This window comes from Lepisosteus oculatus, chromosome 8 (assembly GCF_040954835.1).
Source record: "Lepisosteus oculatus isolate fLepOcu1 chromosome 8, fLepOcu1.hap2, whole genome shotgun sequence".
Classification (NCBI taxonomy): Eukaryota; Metazoa; Chordata; class Actinopteri; order Semionotiformes; family Lepisosteidae; genus Lepisosteus; species Lepisosteus oculatus.
In genome coordinates this window covers 44,096,509-44,114,082 of record NC_090703.1, presented here as the reverse complement: position 1 = coordinate 44,114,082, position 17,574 = coordinate 44,096,509, and positions in this window count along the sequence as shown.

Below are 17,574 nucleotides of genomic sequence, written 5' to 3'. Positions count from 1 at the left end.
TCAACAGTTTCAAATTCCTAGGTGTCAACATCACAGACGATCTAACCTTGAGCCACCACACCAACCTTGTAGCCAAGACAGCACAATGCGCCTATTCTTTCTCCGCAGACTAAAGAAGTGCAGTGTGCCATCACACATCCTTTCCTACTTCCACAGGTTCACTACTGAAAGCATCCTAACCAGCTGCATCACTGTCTGGTATGCTAACTGCTCCACCTGCGAGTGCAAGGTACTCCAGAGGGTGGTGAAACAGGCTCAAAACACTACTGCCTACATGCTACCAAACATCGAGGATATCTACTCCGCTAGATGACTCAAGAAGGACAAGTCTATCTTTAGGGACCCCAGTCACCCTAACCACAACTTGTTCTCTCTACTACCATCCAGAAAACGATACCGAAGTGTACAGACCAAGACCAACAGGTTTTGTAACAGCTTCTTCCCCCAGGCAGTAAGACTGCTAAACAGCCAACCACAGCAGACACATGCAATTACCCAAACAGCCTCAGGCAAATAGGCAACCTCCTTGAACTGATAGGGTGCACCGGCACCCTTCTGTCACTTTGCACTCTCAGGACACATACTTTATGAACAGCACTAATTACCTCCTATCCTTGTGTTACTTTCAAACAATCTGTAATTGTATTGTGAAAAGCAATTGTATAATTTATTGTATCTTAATCTTAACCTAATCCCTACAAACTTCTGTCCTTCTACTCTTCTATCCCTCCTAACCAGCTTGCGGATAAAGCACTTCATTACCGACAACGCCACTGTATGCTGTTGTGTTCATGCATTAATTAATAGATAAGTGGTGGCTCTGTGGTTAAGGATCTGCACCTGTGGCTGGAAGGTTGCTGGTTTGAATCCTGTGGCTAGCAGAGGAATCTTATTCCATTGGGCCAATGAGCAAGGGCGCCGTCTACATGGCTGACCCTGCGCTCTGACCTCAAGCTTCTCTCCTTTTTTGTATTATTTGTTTTTATTGAGTACTAGAATAGAAACAATCAAGAAAAATAATGTTAATGTAAATGTTTTGTGTGATCTGTTTTTCCCTCCTTTTCCTATTTGTAACAATTTCTCCTTTTATTAAATATTGTTTCCTCTCTTTCCATATCACTATATGTATATTAATACACATCAATTTAGAATTAATGCATATCACAATTATCTATCATAACATCATCTCAGATGTGTCCATTTTTAAAATTTGTTTCTGAAATATTATTAGGACCTGAAATCTGCAACATATGCTTTCTAACACTCAACAAATCCTTGGGCTGCTGAATATTCAGGCTGACGTCTCTTTTTAATGTTTTATGACAGTTATCTAGACACAATTGAGCAAAACGTTTACGTTTTAAGAGTGTTTTCCAAAGAACACATCCCCTTTTAAATTATGAATACATGATCCATATATTCCAACTTGTGGCTAGCATAAGTTGCTTTCTAAAATATTCCTAGTATACACTCTTTTTTCTACCTTTTCTTCTACCACCAGTTGCTTGTAGGGCCATTTAGCTGATTTGATCCAGGGTTTGGGTTTTTTCGTGTCATATTTTAGGTCCTGAAATCTACCTTCAGTTTTTTCACTAAAAGAGACGTGTACATTTTCTCATAAGGAATAATAATTATTAATGATAATCACGACTATTAATAGAGTAGGGAGTAACTGAGGTAAACTACTAGTGAAATATATCCCCTGTTGCATATTTTAAATGGATGATATGTTTTTGCAGTGGGTTCCACAAGACTTTTATTTCCTAGGAGGATTTCAGTAAGATTTACTAGTGTATAGCAGCCCAAGACATATTTCTAAAAAAGCTTCAGCAGCTTATAAAATTAAATGTTTTCTAAAATAAACAGCTAAGCCCTGGAATCAACGAAAAGTTTGAAAAAACTGAAAACTGCCTAAATCTCCTCAAAATGTAGGTCAAAACAACTGCATTTTACTCAAATAAGCTGTGGTACCGCAAGCTTCTGTTGAGTTCAACAAAACCAATCAAGTGGGAAAAAATATTTTTCTTAGAAATTATTTATCAACAGAGAAATTAAATTCCTCATGCTTCAAAAACAGCTTTTGATAATGTCAAAGTAAAACCTTTGGCAGGCTAAGTAACACTTTTGGGAATTTAATGCTTAACTGCACATACATTTTGTGGTTTACCCATCCTACCATTTCTTAATGTCTTTAGGGTATAAATAGGTCCCCTTGTAAAACACAGAGCTGAAAACTGACAGTATTACCCGTGAAAAAGGATAAAGAAAAAGAAAACATGCACAGTTGGGAAAAATCTGAGCATTCATCATTTTGTCATTAGTTTTTGTGTTTGAAGACCATATTAAGAATATTTACAGGAGATGGTTTTTGCATGGACTTTTTTAAAGAAATGCATTGTTAACATTATTATAAATTGTGGTTGTGGAAACACCATTAAAACAGGTAAGATCTGTTTTTTTTTGCTATACTGTACAATGCATTTGATAGATAGCTGATGGTTCAAATTATATATTAAGGGCAGCACTGGCCTTGATTTTGTGACCCTTTTAAAAAAAGTAATTACATACTGTACAGAAATTTAGATTGGTTCATTCAAAAAATGATGATGGTCATTTATATAAAAAATAGAAAAGAAATATAATCATTTTGTATTTCCACAAAATGTTAATGTTGCTCTCCTTGCTCTCCAATGATATTCATTACAATATTTCTACTGTCATGAAAATATGTGTCAAAAGAACATTTATAATAACAACTTGTTGTGGTCTGGACAAAATAAGCAACGACTCCAGATCTGTATATAAAAGTTCTTCTTCTTTTTCACAGCCTTAGTCCCAGACTGTCCTGGGGTCAGCTGGTATACATAAAAGTTAAGCACCATAAAATAATTCTATCAAATGCAAAACAATGTTCTCTTGGAGCTAATCAATTTAATGTTTTTCTTACAAATAACATTTGCCCCAGAACATAAAGTAGGTATTTTTGGATACTAAAACCAACAAAACTTTAATCAGTTATCTTGTTAATGTTCACCTTAGCGAAACATTATTTTGTTTTAAACTACAAAATTAAGCTTGTAGAACAACAAAATGCCAGTGTTGAGTCATTGATTTTATTGTAAAATTGAAATACAAATCTACACAGACTACTAGTACCACTACAATAATGTTTTAAGAAATCTAGTTAATTCTGCTTATTTGTGAACCAGTTTTTCATTTTCTTTTTTTGTTTGCAGGTGTGCAGAAATCTTAACTTCATCATCACAGTGAAGTAAATTAATAAAAGTTTACATATAGAGGTACTGTAAAAATAAAACTACAACTGTTTTCCATTAACTTCCAAAAGCTTGAAATAAAAATGTTTCAAAGTACCATTAGAGGTTTCTACATGCCTCATTTGTGTCATTTTTTCATTTTGAAAATGAAAATGTTTAAATTTAAATTATATGTTTCCTCCTATGAAAAAGTTTTAAAAATGACATATTTCATTAAAATAAATCAAATAACATAAAATAGAGAAAATGCCAAATTACTGACAGATTCATGATATTGTCAAGACTATCATTTGTTTAACCTCACTGAAACATTTAGAACAATATGACTCTAATTATAGAGTTGTAAACTCTTGGAAGGGTCACCTACTTAAATTATCTTAACTTCTCCCTGTTAAATACACTGTCACATAGAATATTTCTGAGGGGGTTAATAACCCTTTTAATCAGAGGAGTCTGACATGATGATAGTTTCAAATCACTACCAAAACAACTATTACAGAACTATTATCATTAAGGTATGTTTTCACACTAATTTCTTGATGAGTGTCATTTGGACATAAGAAACAAATTTTCAGGCAATCATAAACAAATAAGAAACACAACAGCGCAATTATTGTAAATGATAGATTTCAATGGAACCTCATGGTTAACATAAGGTAATACGGGTTGCTACATGGACAAATGAAATTCTAATTCAATTTCTCTTAAATAGGAAAAATTCAGTCTCTTACATTTTTTATGCTTTTTTCTGGTTGCTTTCCTTCTTACAACCATAATAAGGGCAATCTAGAAGAGGTGCAATAATGAATCATAAAAAAGTATGAATTATACACTCTGTGTTTGTGATTGAATATAAGAGTAGAGTTTGAAAAATGAATTTAAAAAAGAACAACAGAAACACAAACCATTATATGTAAGAAGCTCATATACAGACACATGTTAAAGAAAAAAAAACATTGTGTTGCTGTCTCGCAGTGCTGGTGCCCTGTGTCCAATTCTAGACCTAGGGTGCTACCTGCAGTTTGTTATGATGTTAGCCCTGTGTTCATATGGCTTTTCACCAATTGCTCTGGTTTCCGCCCACAGTCCATACTGATAGATTAATTGGCTTCTAGGAAAATTGGTACTAGTGTGAGTGTGTTTGTATCTATGTGTGCCCTGCGATAGACTGGTGTCCCATCCTGTTTGACGGGATAGGCAACAACTCTCCTTTGATCCTGAATTGGATGAAGCAGTTGGAGAACAGATGGAGGGCTATAAATGTTGTTATCTGATAACTCTAACAGGTGCTTGGCCAGAAAAACGAGATCTCATGATTCTAATGTATGTGAACCAATGTCTTTTAATCTGGCAGTTGATTGCTCAAGGTTATCTATGTCCTTCAATATTAGTCAAAACATAATGTGGCCATAATGTGTACACTCCAGATATTTGGGTTATTTTTCTTGTGGATGTTAAACCCATCAATAAAAACATTTAATTAAAACTGGTCAGTGAGTCACTTTGATTCCTACTCAGCGATTAAGGAAAAATCTAGAGTGATCAGGACTCAGGGCACACTCTAATAAAACAGTATAGAACTTCTCAATCATAAGAAAATATCTGATTCCCCAGTTCTCAATCCAAGAGTTTTTATTTTTGTGGAAGATGGTTGTGAAGTTTAGATAAACTTTACTTAGATCAAAATGTATTAACTAACCTATGTGCAACCTGAGTCTGTAACAAGCACTATCACATTCCTCACCATTAATGAGCATTAATGTAGAAACCTTCTAAGCCTAATCTCAGACTGAATTTAAGTTGCATAAGCCGTTTTCTAACATCTAAAATATCAATCATTCCACTAAAAACATGTTGGGGAAACTAAGCTTAAGTATAGACTAAAATTTCTTGAAGTGCAGCATACCGTGTATATAAGATGTCATATTTGAGCTGAATCTGAGTCCAACTAAAAAGGTTTCACCCAAAGCTGAAGACTTGCAGCCTCAGTCTGCACTGGCTTTACTATATTTTTCTCTCCCTAGGCCAGATGTTGTAACCCCTTGGAAATCTGTGAAACTAAGCAGTAGACATAATTTGATTTTCTATCGATTTGATATTTGTTACACACAGAACCACCAGCTCCAAAAATTCAAGACTCACCACCAGCTAATTCTCCTTTCGTTCTTCTCCTAGGAAGTGAGGCATGTCATATTATCATCAATAAGATCAGTAATTATAGCTTTTAACCATGGATAAGTTTGTGTTCAAATGTTAAATTGTTCATTTTATCTGCTCATTACTAAATTAGTAGTATTAAAAGGGACATGTGTTCAAAATCTCCATCGTGTAAGTTTTAATCATATTGCCTTTTATACAGTATGACCCAATTTGGGGCTGGGATTGTCAAGAGACATTTTAGAGATCATGGTTGCCACAAAGAGTGAAATTTAAACATTATTTGTGAAAAGAACAGTATAAAGTCCTTTTCAGAGTGTTTTATTCTGTCTGCATGAACATTTGAAATAATTTTTTACCCTCACTGTTGGCCACATAAATAGTTTTGGAGATATTTTTATTAGGGTTGTGATGAAGAACATTGTTTCAAGATTTAACTAATCTAACTAAGGCTCCACGGCCAAAACGTTGTGTTTTCTTTCTTCTTTTAATCAGCATGGAATAAACCTATTACTTGTTCCTTATATGAATGGTCTATACACTATAGGAATTCCTTAAGGTCTTTAATGATCTCAGAGAATCATGTCAGGGCTATCATGTCTATTTGAAAAAAAATCTGTGTATTTTCTTCAACTCAAATAACAGTTTTTGTAAATGAATGAATCATTTACTGTATTTTCAGAATTAGTTGGGATGAGAAAGAGGTGCAGTTAGCTCTTAAGCAGCATTTAGTAACTTCCCATAATGTTTCAGGATTTTTTTCGGCAGAATCCAAGTTAAATTGAATGCGATTAACCACTTTTTCTTTATATATCGTTCAAAACATTGTATTTTGAAGCAATGAGATATTAAATTTCCATCTATCAGCAGGCGACAATATATGATTAGAATTGAATAAATTCAAAACAGAAAGAGTGATTGGAAAAATGCCCAAAAGATTCTTCAATTGTTCAATTTTGCATCTATAGAAATAAACTTATTAGGAACACAAGATTAAGCAGCAATTATAAACCAAACATTTTCAAAATTATAAATATCAGCAGATCTGATATTTTTTTCTTAAAAGATTACCTTTTTATGATTGATAGGTGAATTCAGGCCATATACATTTCATTACATTACGTTGAGAGCAGTTATTCTGACAATAAAAGCACATTTACAAGTGACCTTGATTTGCAGTATAAAAGGCAAAATACAATAAAGAAGTTTGTTCTGAATAAATCAAAGCATCTAATTTGCATATCAAAATTGGTAGGAGCAAAATTGGAACCACAAAAACCATGAACAAAGAACAGGAACTGCAGGAGATATAACATTGTACAGGCTCACCTGGTTCTCAAAATACTGTATCAAAACAGTTTTGGGAGGGTGATCCTGTTAACGTAAGTTATAATCATTGACCAAGGCTCCTATATATACCTGTAGTATGGTATGTCCACAGGGGGATTCATTGTATAAACATTAAACATTAACACAAACATTTGACCCACTAATCTTAATAACAATATCAGTTATTATAATCAGATAAAAAAACATGTTAAAATTAAATATATATATATAACTAAAACTAAAACATAGTTGTAAAGCCATAGCATAGTCCAGGGTGAGCAGAGTTCACAAAGTCAGTCAATGTGATTGCAAACAACAGAAAGAAAGCAACAAAAAAATTAGCTGTAAGTGTCAGAGTATTCACAGTAGTACAGTCCAAGACTACAAACTAAATTCTAGATTTACAGGCCATAGCCCTAGAACTTGTTCAGTCTGTGGATGATACTCGTGGTTTTTATTCAACAAACCTTTAAAACCATCCACATTTATGCATATGAATGGCACCTTTTGGGTACCAAATTCCATTCTCAATTATATTGCTCATTGTGCCTAACCTTTACAGCTGCTAACATAAATATTTAAGATCCTTGCAGAGGCTTTAAGGTAATTTGTATATTTGTCTAAAATATTCTCAATGATTTATTAGTGCCTCTTTTTTTGCACTCCTCCCCCAATTCAACTCGAGTCAACCCCAAGTCAATTCGAGTCAACATGATATTTCATCTCTAAAAGTCATGTCTGACAGCTACGAGTTTCCCTTTCAGAAGAGAAAAACAGAGGCATCTTCTCTAAATTGCCCTGTCTGCATTTGATTGCTGAGTTTATAGTCAGACCCTTGACAGGGGTAGGGATCCTCCTGAGGCATTGCTCAGATAGGGTCAGCAAATACTGTAACATTGGCATATACACTTGCATGAGGAACCAACCAGCCGATTGGGTGGTGGAAAGGATCTCTTCTGACTGAACTAGTTTTGGTCGAATATTTACATGCAGACATATACCCACAGTTTTTGTGCAAATGATATGTCTTCATCCTTTGGAGAGGAGTAATGTAATGTATCACTCCCTTGCCTAGCAATTGCCAGGCTTACTCTCAAAGATTTCTTAGGGGCATGGACACTTTAAAGAATGGGGCCAAAATCTTGCAATTGCATGATATGCACACATATACTGTACACTGTAGTTCTCATCAATGTCAGAATATTTCCTACAAATAAGTCAGACTGATGAAATAAAAATCATGAACCTCTAGAAAATCTGATGGATACCACTATGTATTTGATTAGCGCAGGATAAACATCCACAAATTACTACTGCTGTGGAAAATCCATTTCTATATTTGATATCACCCAGAAAGATGTGGGCAATGTTATTTAAAAAGCAAGATTAATTAAAGAAAGTTTTGATACAATCCAGCATTGGTGAACCTGCTTATGGGCAATTGGGTGCAACTTTTAGAACTCCCAGTTCTATTAATTTAGGTGAAATAATTCACATTATTAATAGGATATGAAAGTATTTTCTTATTTGTTCATATTTTGAGTGGGGTTATTCACACATATGCACAAATTAATCTTTCAATATAAACATCCCAATATGAAAAGCTATTCTTTCTCTAGTAAATTAAGTTAGCCATTAGTAGAAAAACTATCCTTTGGATGCTGATACTATGAAATTAATTGTTTCCATAACAGGATACTTGACCAACCAACCTTAAATCTAGCATGCAAATGAAGATTTACATAATTAATATGCTATCCCTTTCTCATGCATACTTATAATTGTATTTCACTAGTGCATTCAAAGTCAAATATCAGTTTGTAATCATGGTAAAGTATTCCAATATTGCATAGTGAAGTTGTTTGAAGGATTTATGCCTACAGTATTTTGTTTTCTATATATGTGAAACTTTACTTTGTATCTGTGGAGCTGGCATAGTTTAATGAGGTGATAGGGACCCTGCTATTTGAAAATATCTCTGAAGAACATCTGTGTACATATCAAGAAATAATCTTTTTAAATGTGATGCTGCTTCTAAAGACTTGAATTAAAACTTAATTTGTTGATATGTGATGTGTGGACCATTCAGTATATATTCAGAATAGTTCAATCAACCAGTTCTATAAAAATGTGCATTTTGGATTGTATCTTATTGTAAATTCTATTTTCTATAGCTTTCTGCCCTTTTAATTTAAAAACTCAGAATTCTTCCAAAACGTTAATTAGTTAATAGTGTAAAATAAAAGAACAACAACGATAAGTAGTTTTATAATAAATGTTTTTATCTAAAGTGATTTTAATCCATACTACAGTGCTACAGTACTTAGAATGAGAGCTTTACATCTCATCTGAAGGACTGTACATAAAAAAATGCTTAACTTGCACAGTTTAACAAAATAAGTACGATTGCAATGCTGAAACACAGCAGAAAGTTTTGATGCTTCTGTTAATATATCAATATTACTAGTTCTTCTACTGATAATGTTAATAATATTACCCTTAATCATAATCATTTTTGTAAGACCCCCATGGATAACTATTGCAAACAATTACTGCAACACACAACATTCAGCACAATATCTAAAATAATGTGACTTTTCCTTTTTAGTGAGATCTGCACAAGAAACATTCTACTTATATGCTGAGAAGGGTAATGTATAATAAACAGCTTTTCAATCCTGTCCCCCTGGAATATGTCTACAGCATATCCATTATTCACGGTCTGAAACTTTCATGCACATGTTTATGTGGGGTTTGTGCAAATAAAAACAATAACAGTAGTCTTTCATTTCAGCTGCATATTTGATTCATATTTGCCTTTCTGTATCACACTTCAAAGCACACTCGTTGGCCTAAAACTGGAAATATCAGGCCAAATTAATTTTTGATGGAATTTGTTTGGAAATGCAATATTTTATGCCCTTTGTTAGCGTGGGTGTTTGTTTTAATAGAATAAAGCTTCCATCTGATTAAAAGTTTTACCATAATATCTTTACACCTTGAAAGAAAACTTAAAACATTATAAATTAATTATCCACTACCAAAGGATCTAGTATTCTAGCCCAGATATTTTGGCACTGTTTGCATTAATTAAACATTATAAGCCCCTCGACTTTATATAAACAAACATATAAAAAGTATTTTTTTCTAGCAAGCCCTCAAAATATTCTAGGTATTTGAAATCTTTAAAGTAGTTTATGACAGAGAAACATAATGTAATCCAGAAAACTTTTCTAATTTATTTTCAGAAAGCGTCTATATTTTGTATAATATAACAGGCACTTAAAATAAAGTACATATTTAAAAATGGAACTCCATTATGAAACTGTTTCAACACATTAAGTGACACAAAAAGTGCCACACCACTGTTTTAAATGGAATATTTCATGGTACATTTTTTATGGAAGTTGAAGTTCAGAAAACATACCTTTAGCATGACTAGGGCTTGGTTTCCTTTCTTTGTTTCTATTGGTGCCAACCCTAGAAAAACAAAAACAGTCACACATCAATGGAATCCAAGTTGCTATTAGAGAAATAGTATTGAGTTGTGTGAAGTCTCAAATTAAGTAATGACAGATTCAGTCTGGTAAGACTAAACACAAAGTAGATGGGGACATTACGAGATTAGAATAGAAGTCGAAGTGAAGACGTCATAATTGTTTAATTGAAAGATTATACATCTCTCGCCCCTTACCTTAACTATTGGCACTTTGGTTCTTTTGTCAAACTACCAGACATCTTAAGCAAATGTTCTAAATGTATTATTTTCTTGTTTTTGTACTATGTTTTTTATCCACTCCCTTTGGTATTATTTACATGGCTAATTATCTAAACTACCCAGAAGCGTCTGAGAATATTTCTAGGTGTTTATAGTTAAGCAGATGTGCCCTTTCCAATAGCAAACCAAAATGAAACACTGTGAGATTTCTCAAATCATATTCAATTATTTAGCCTGAAGAAGCCCTTATTCATGCTGAAAGAACTACTTAGAATTGCAGATGACAGTCCAAGCAAAAATAGCAAGAGACAAACAAGCACAGAGCATATGTAAAACAAAACACAATAATATGCAACAAATACAGAAAGGAATAGCAGAAAAATGAAGATGAAGTCTGCTCCCTTATAGGGAGTAAGCAAGGGTATGGAGTATGGCTATGTTTGGAAAATACAGTATGTGTTATCATAAGTGGTATTCTTACTATTTCTGTAAAAGTAAAAAATTTAAATTAATATGACTGAATATGTAAATGGACAGAATAGCAGGAAACGTGTAAAGTAAGGCCTATGATATTGTGTTTGAATCCTCAGAAGGTGTCATCATGAGGGATGACTTGAAAAAGGATGAGAAATGTGTTTTTGAGTGGTCAGTTTCAGACACATAAGTTATGGTGTCTGTCTGCCCTTTTGTTCCAATTTTGATTTTATATTTTCAACCTTTCACATATAAAAAAGTCAGGACTGTGGTTTAATTTTCAAAGGCACGAACATCTGTTATGTGTGGTTTTCTTTATACAGTGATAACTTTTTGTGTCTAGACGTAGCCTTTCATGGTTTAGTTCCCTGTCTGCTTTATTCCTTGTTACCAGTGCCCTCTTAGTATTGTAACAAACCTTTAAATATTATCTTTTAATATTTAGGCTTTTCGTATCTTAATTAAATAAATATGGCTGCATGCACATGACCCAATAGTTCAAATTTGTATGTTTTTCTCTTACTAAGAACCTTTTAGTTTACATTCCCCAGCATGGAATAACATATACACAAGTAAGAATTAAATATATATCATTGTGTGAAAATACTCTTGATTAAATTTTGGGAAATGATTTTGCATCCAGATATACATATCTGTCTGTATCACCAAAAGTGTATCTCTTGTGTACTGAGCCAGTAAACCTGATCTTCTATCAGGTATCAGCACAGCTATTTCTCAGATTCCTAGTTTAACATAACATATTTTAAGCTTTATTTTGTCAATTGGAAAGCTTGTCATAGATCTCAATTATTTAAAATTGTTTTGGGGATAAGGGAAGTAAAAGAGGAAATACAACATGCATTATTAAAATGCGGTACCGCTGTGATATATTTTTCCAGGTGGTCTGGGGTAGTTAGCAAAATAAAGTGAGATACACAAATCGAAAAGGGACTTGGGAAGAGTATCCCAAGTCAACATTACCATCGTGGATTGTGCTGAGCTGCCATAATATATTCACTGAAGTTTGAGGCCCCTTTATTTTTATTGCCTCTTGCTGCATGGTAGGTCATCAGTTACACAACACTTGGCAGAGATTCAGTAATTATAAACTCATCAATGCTTTCTGTATGATCTTAGCACAGTTATTCAAAACTGCCCATTACTGTTTGCACTTGGTATAAATATAATGCAAACATCAATCATCAACCCCCAGCAGCACAACAGAAGGCCGTCCCGGAACACTCCAGTGTGTCTAACGCACTGTGAATAATATCATTTATCATTCCTTCTGCAGATACAACTCTGAAAGCTCTGAAAGCATCGGCTCCTGCACTGAAAACAGCTTCATCTACCCAGCTGTGTACAAAGCATCCACCCAGGGGACACACTAATCCTGGTCACATTAGTGCTATTTAAGAAAAATTAGACAATACAGTGCTGAATATCTTATGTGCTAGGGGATATTGGAAATGCCCCCCAGAAAAATGTTCAGCTGTATGTTATCTGCCTACTTGTTATGACCGTAATTCCTGAAATCTGTTTTTATTCTTAATTTTTCACAGCTGGTTGGATGCTACACAGTAACCCATAAGGGCTGTTTGGTGCTCCAGGTCTTTCCAATGGTTGAACTGAGAACTGGCAGGGCTGATACGCCTGGGTTTTGAGTGTTTCATCAACGGATATCAACTGGCTGTATGGAGTGATATCCCTCTGAGTGCAAAGGGAAAGTGGGTTATTATCACATTTGCGGCAAGGTTAATTAGGAATCAGCACTAGAGGGTAAGGTCAAACAGGAAGTCACTGGGCATGTGCTGTCTTGCCTTGTACGTTTTTAAGGCTGTACTGTATGTCAAGATGAAACTGATGCTCTGTATATTTTTAGCTATGGTAAAAAGCACACCACAGCAATTACAGTAAGTAAATGTGAAATCTTCTTAATTAAACCCTAATTTATTACTTATTTTTTATACGCAACAATCCAGAAGGTAAGATAAGTTAATATATTTCACAGATGTTCTTTCATTCCTCTGTGGGTTGTCCTTTTCCTATATTTTCCTCCTCCACCTTTCAAATCCCTAAACAACTCACAAATATTCTTGGCATTCATGGGTTTAGTTTCCCTACAGTAATAAGCTCAACTGCCACCTCATGTTAAAGAGACACATAAATGGTGGTAAGATCATTACAGTTCCTAGATCTTTGGCCTGAAAGGTGATATCCTGACTAGACATGTGTTTCCTGGGTGGTAAGAAAAAAGGTCCAGGTATTATTTATTCTTCAAACAGCAAGCCGTGATCAAATGCAAAAAAGAAAGTGATCTCTAAGAGTATACAAGATGGGATTTCCTATTGTAATCCTGCCACTATTAAATGAAAAGGGAATTGAGGTATCTCAGTTAAATACCAAAAACAATTACCTGCAAATGGAAATGGGAACTAAGTGCCTCATGCAAATAGGCAGTGTGGGTTTATGGAACAAGGTACTGATCTTTATATTATTTAAGTTGCCTTTCTGGGAATGTCTTAGAAATAGCTGCATGAGATTCTTGGATACATAAACAGCCAAACAAGTTGGACTTGTTAGCCTCCCATTTGTGACCATTCTTATATAGTTAACCCAGCTTTTTAAATACATCTGATGGTGTTGAGACAGAAGTTGTATTAAAATCTAACAGTAAATTTCAATACATAGTAGTCGATAATGGCTAAGACATATAAAACACCTCTTTTAAAATTAATGAAAATTATTACAATGTTAAACTGTTCAAGAGCAGAGAGGAAAATAGGATACATACGACACTAGGCATTCAATTAAACTGTTAGTGGGGATTTGTTAATAATAAGTTTCAGTTATTCTACTCTTTCTTTCAGCTACTATTGCAGTGGTACCTACTCACATGACTTTGCATCTATAGAAGCAAGAACAATATGTTTTCATTAGACAATTGGCTCTACAGTATGTTAAATTGTTCATACATGCATTCAGACTAATGAATATTTGTAACTGAGTTTCAAATAAATACTGTAAAGGAAATAATTGAGATATACTGTAGTTGTCAATCAAAAGACATAAAAATGAAATTTTGTAATGGTTCAGGCTAGCTATTTTTTTCTGCAGTCTTTCTTTTTAATTTTGTAAATGTTTTTCATTTTCAACTAAGTAATACAAATCAAATTAAACACATCTCTAACAATCATCTATATACAATGTTTTAATCAGATTAATCAGCATTTAGTTGTTTTTACCCTATTTATATAAATATATAAATATTTATGTAAATATATAGTAGATAATTTAATGATAGTGTAATCAGAGTGTCTTTCCATTTGTGTAAAAATATTCTCTTCTTAATTATTGTTTGATTTATGAATTTCACCACTTTATGCCTTTTTCAGGTGTGGCAATTTGAATACAATCTAACTCAAATTACAATATTTACAATTGACAGTAGTTGTTCTCATTCATGTAGCAGTGCAGCACTAAGGAAGGGGGGCTGAACAGGTCTGAGTGGAGGCTTTTTGTTGTCTCAGAGTCTCAGGGACCACAATATATTATTTTCACTGTATACTCTCCTCTTTTCTGTTATGAACTGGGTCAATAGCGTTTAGAGAGGGGTCTAACATAACAGGGCCAGATGGGGTTAGGAGAAGACTGATGTCTAGATGTACTGTATGCAGATGGCAGAGAGGTGAGTGATGTAGATGGAGGAGACTAAAAAAAAGCAGAGATGAAAGAATGCTGACAGCCGTAGAAGAGGGAGAGTTGACTGATGTAGGTAGAAGAATAACGGGTGCTGTGCACTGTGTAGAGAGATGGACATTATGTCTGCTAAACTCAGAGGAACACTGGGAAAAGGGTGATTTCTAGGATGATAGAGTTGTTATAGATAATAATAGAAAACTGACAGACAAATGACTTTTAGCATTTCAAAACCAAGATTCAGGGTCTTGTATATCCTGTTCACGGGGAGGGAATTCTTTTTAAAGTAGCTATAATTTGGTCTTTGTCCCCTATCATTATTTTTTAAGCACAGAGGTTATAAATAAGAATGATTTTTTAAACACTTCTATGCTTCCAGACTCTTTAACCCTATGCTTCAGTTTCTCTACGTCTACAGGATATCAATTATCTTAAATATCTTGACACATTAGTTTGTTTAAAAAAAATAGAAATTTAAAAGTAGTTGTTTTACCCCTGAGTCTTTGGTTCTATGTTACTCTGGGATTTTCCCTTTACTACAGATTAGCTAAAGGCGTCAATTACCTAGAGGCAATTTAAAGTTAATTTGACATTTTTAACAATGCAAATAAACAAATCTATTGGAAAAAAATATCTGCATTATTATAAGGACCTAAACATCTAGAGCTGAATTTATTTGTCAGAACTATTTATTTAGTTTTTGGAATGAGAAAATGCTAAATGTTTATCCCTTGCTGAAATTATTATTGTCTAATTTTGTAATACACATTACTCACGGTTTTCATCATAATGCAGGTGAGTAAAACCTCAGTCTATTAACTTAAGGGAACTGGTTAAGATGAAAAGTGTTTGGCCATTCTGTTCTTTTCCCACTCAAAATAATTTTTGCTACAGGGAAGTTGTTGATTTACTTGTGACCACAGACGTGGCTTACTTTTAGCTTAGCCAGTTCTTTCCAATCTGTCTAGAACACGGGGGCCTCACTATTTCAAGCGTTTGAGATGGCATTTGAGAAATGGGAAGTCCTATATTTTAATGCAAGGTCCCACAGGAAGGAAAAGAAACAGGATCAAGTAACCTGTAAACCCCAAAAAGTTCTCAACTCATTCCTTTGCAATCCAAGTCAAACATGTGACAAGTCAAGCAACCACAGAATGTTTCCCTATCTGTATTTAGATTTCCTTGTCTAGATTTGCTATAATTTACTGCCGGTCAGTAGAAGGATTACCTTACTAATAAAATTATCTGTTTAATTAACTCCTGTCCATTTAATTAATTAACTGTCCATCAATGTTAAAACTAAGACTCGGAATACCGTATTATTCATTTTAGAAACAATAATTTTCCATCTTTGCATATTCAATTTACTTTCAGATACCTTTAGAGCCATTTCTGGGTCTAATCATCTTACATTATAGTGGTTAACAAAGAATATAGTTTAGTAATGCTGATTTGTTGACTATTACATGCATTTTTCTGTGATGCATATGAAAAAAGACAGGACAATAACAGGTATTTTGAAGGCAAATCAAATATTCAATTGGATAATTATTTAATGGCCAGTGATCAATCCTATTTTTATCATTTTAATTTGCATAATTTTCGAGATATGTTTCCCAGTTTCATAGATATATAATTGCTCTTTTAATATGCTATGCACTTTTTTCTTGACAAAGTTTCACAGTAAACAGATTTTGCATTCTAGTGCAAAGAGATAAAATGTCAAGTATGGAGTTCAAATACAATAATGGGGAACAGTAATTCTAGAATGTTATTAACTAACAAAAGCGCAAAAATATTAATGATATGATAAATTGAACAGACTGTTCTTTTGCATTGTAGCCAGAACACCAGACCACTGTAACTGTCTACAAAAGCCATGTCTCCTTTTGCCCTGTGAAAGTTTCCAGAGGCCCTCAGGCTAGATGTATCTCAAGAGGCCAGAAATTCTCTTTCCCTTTTTAGCTCACATAATGAATGATTTAAGGATATTAACCCTCTTCATGACCAAATTTGTAAATTGGTGTTAATATTTTCAGTATGTGTCAATAACATTCTTGAGAGTGAGAAAAAAATCGCTCTTCCATTAACACCTAATGCAGAATGAAACTACAAAACAGTTATACGTTTCTAAGATTGTTTCCTTTTAGTTAAAATTGGCTTAAATAAAGTAATCTTATACAGTGTAATACAATAATTTCTCTTGTCTTTTATTTTAAAGATCAAGACTTCCCTTAACCACAGACTACTGTGGTGTAATGGGTCCTAAAGGAAAAAAATATAGTTAAGTACAAATTAAGCTGGGATTGTTGAGCAGTGTGCAATTACTCATCATAAAGTTGCTGAATATAAGCCTGCAATAATCATCTAGAAGCATTATTATGTCACATTTCTTATGAAAGAGAGGAAGTGGTTTGTTTACTCAAACATGCGGTTCAAAAGTAAGGACATCTGATAAACATCTTGGTATTGTTATTCTTGAAAATCTCCTAAGATCTTAAGACACAGGTAGGCATGATAAATATTAAAAGTATGCACCATTGTATTTTAGTGTTTGATTTTAATTTGTCATGTTCTAAACCAGATGACAGACCCATTGGCATAATACTTATGTGATAAAGTGAGACCTGTGGAATCAATTCATTAGCAGTAGGGTGCATGTGCACTGTAACTGTCTAGTGATTTATTTATTTGGCATGCTTCATTACCCAGTCACAAACATTAATATGTGCACCTAATGATGCTATTGTAAAAAGCCATATTGTTCCCCCATAAAAATAATTTTCCTTTGTACAAGAATGTTTTAAAGCTAGACTCAGCTGTATATATAAAAATGTTTTTATTTACTATGCTTGTTAGCCCTTTCAAAACATTACCCAAGGCTACTATTATTAAAGTTCACTTTACATACACACATTTGTA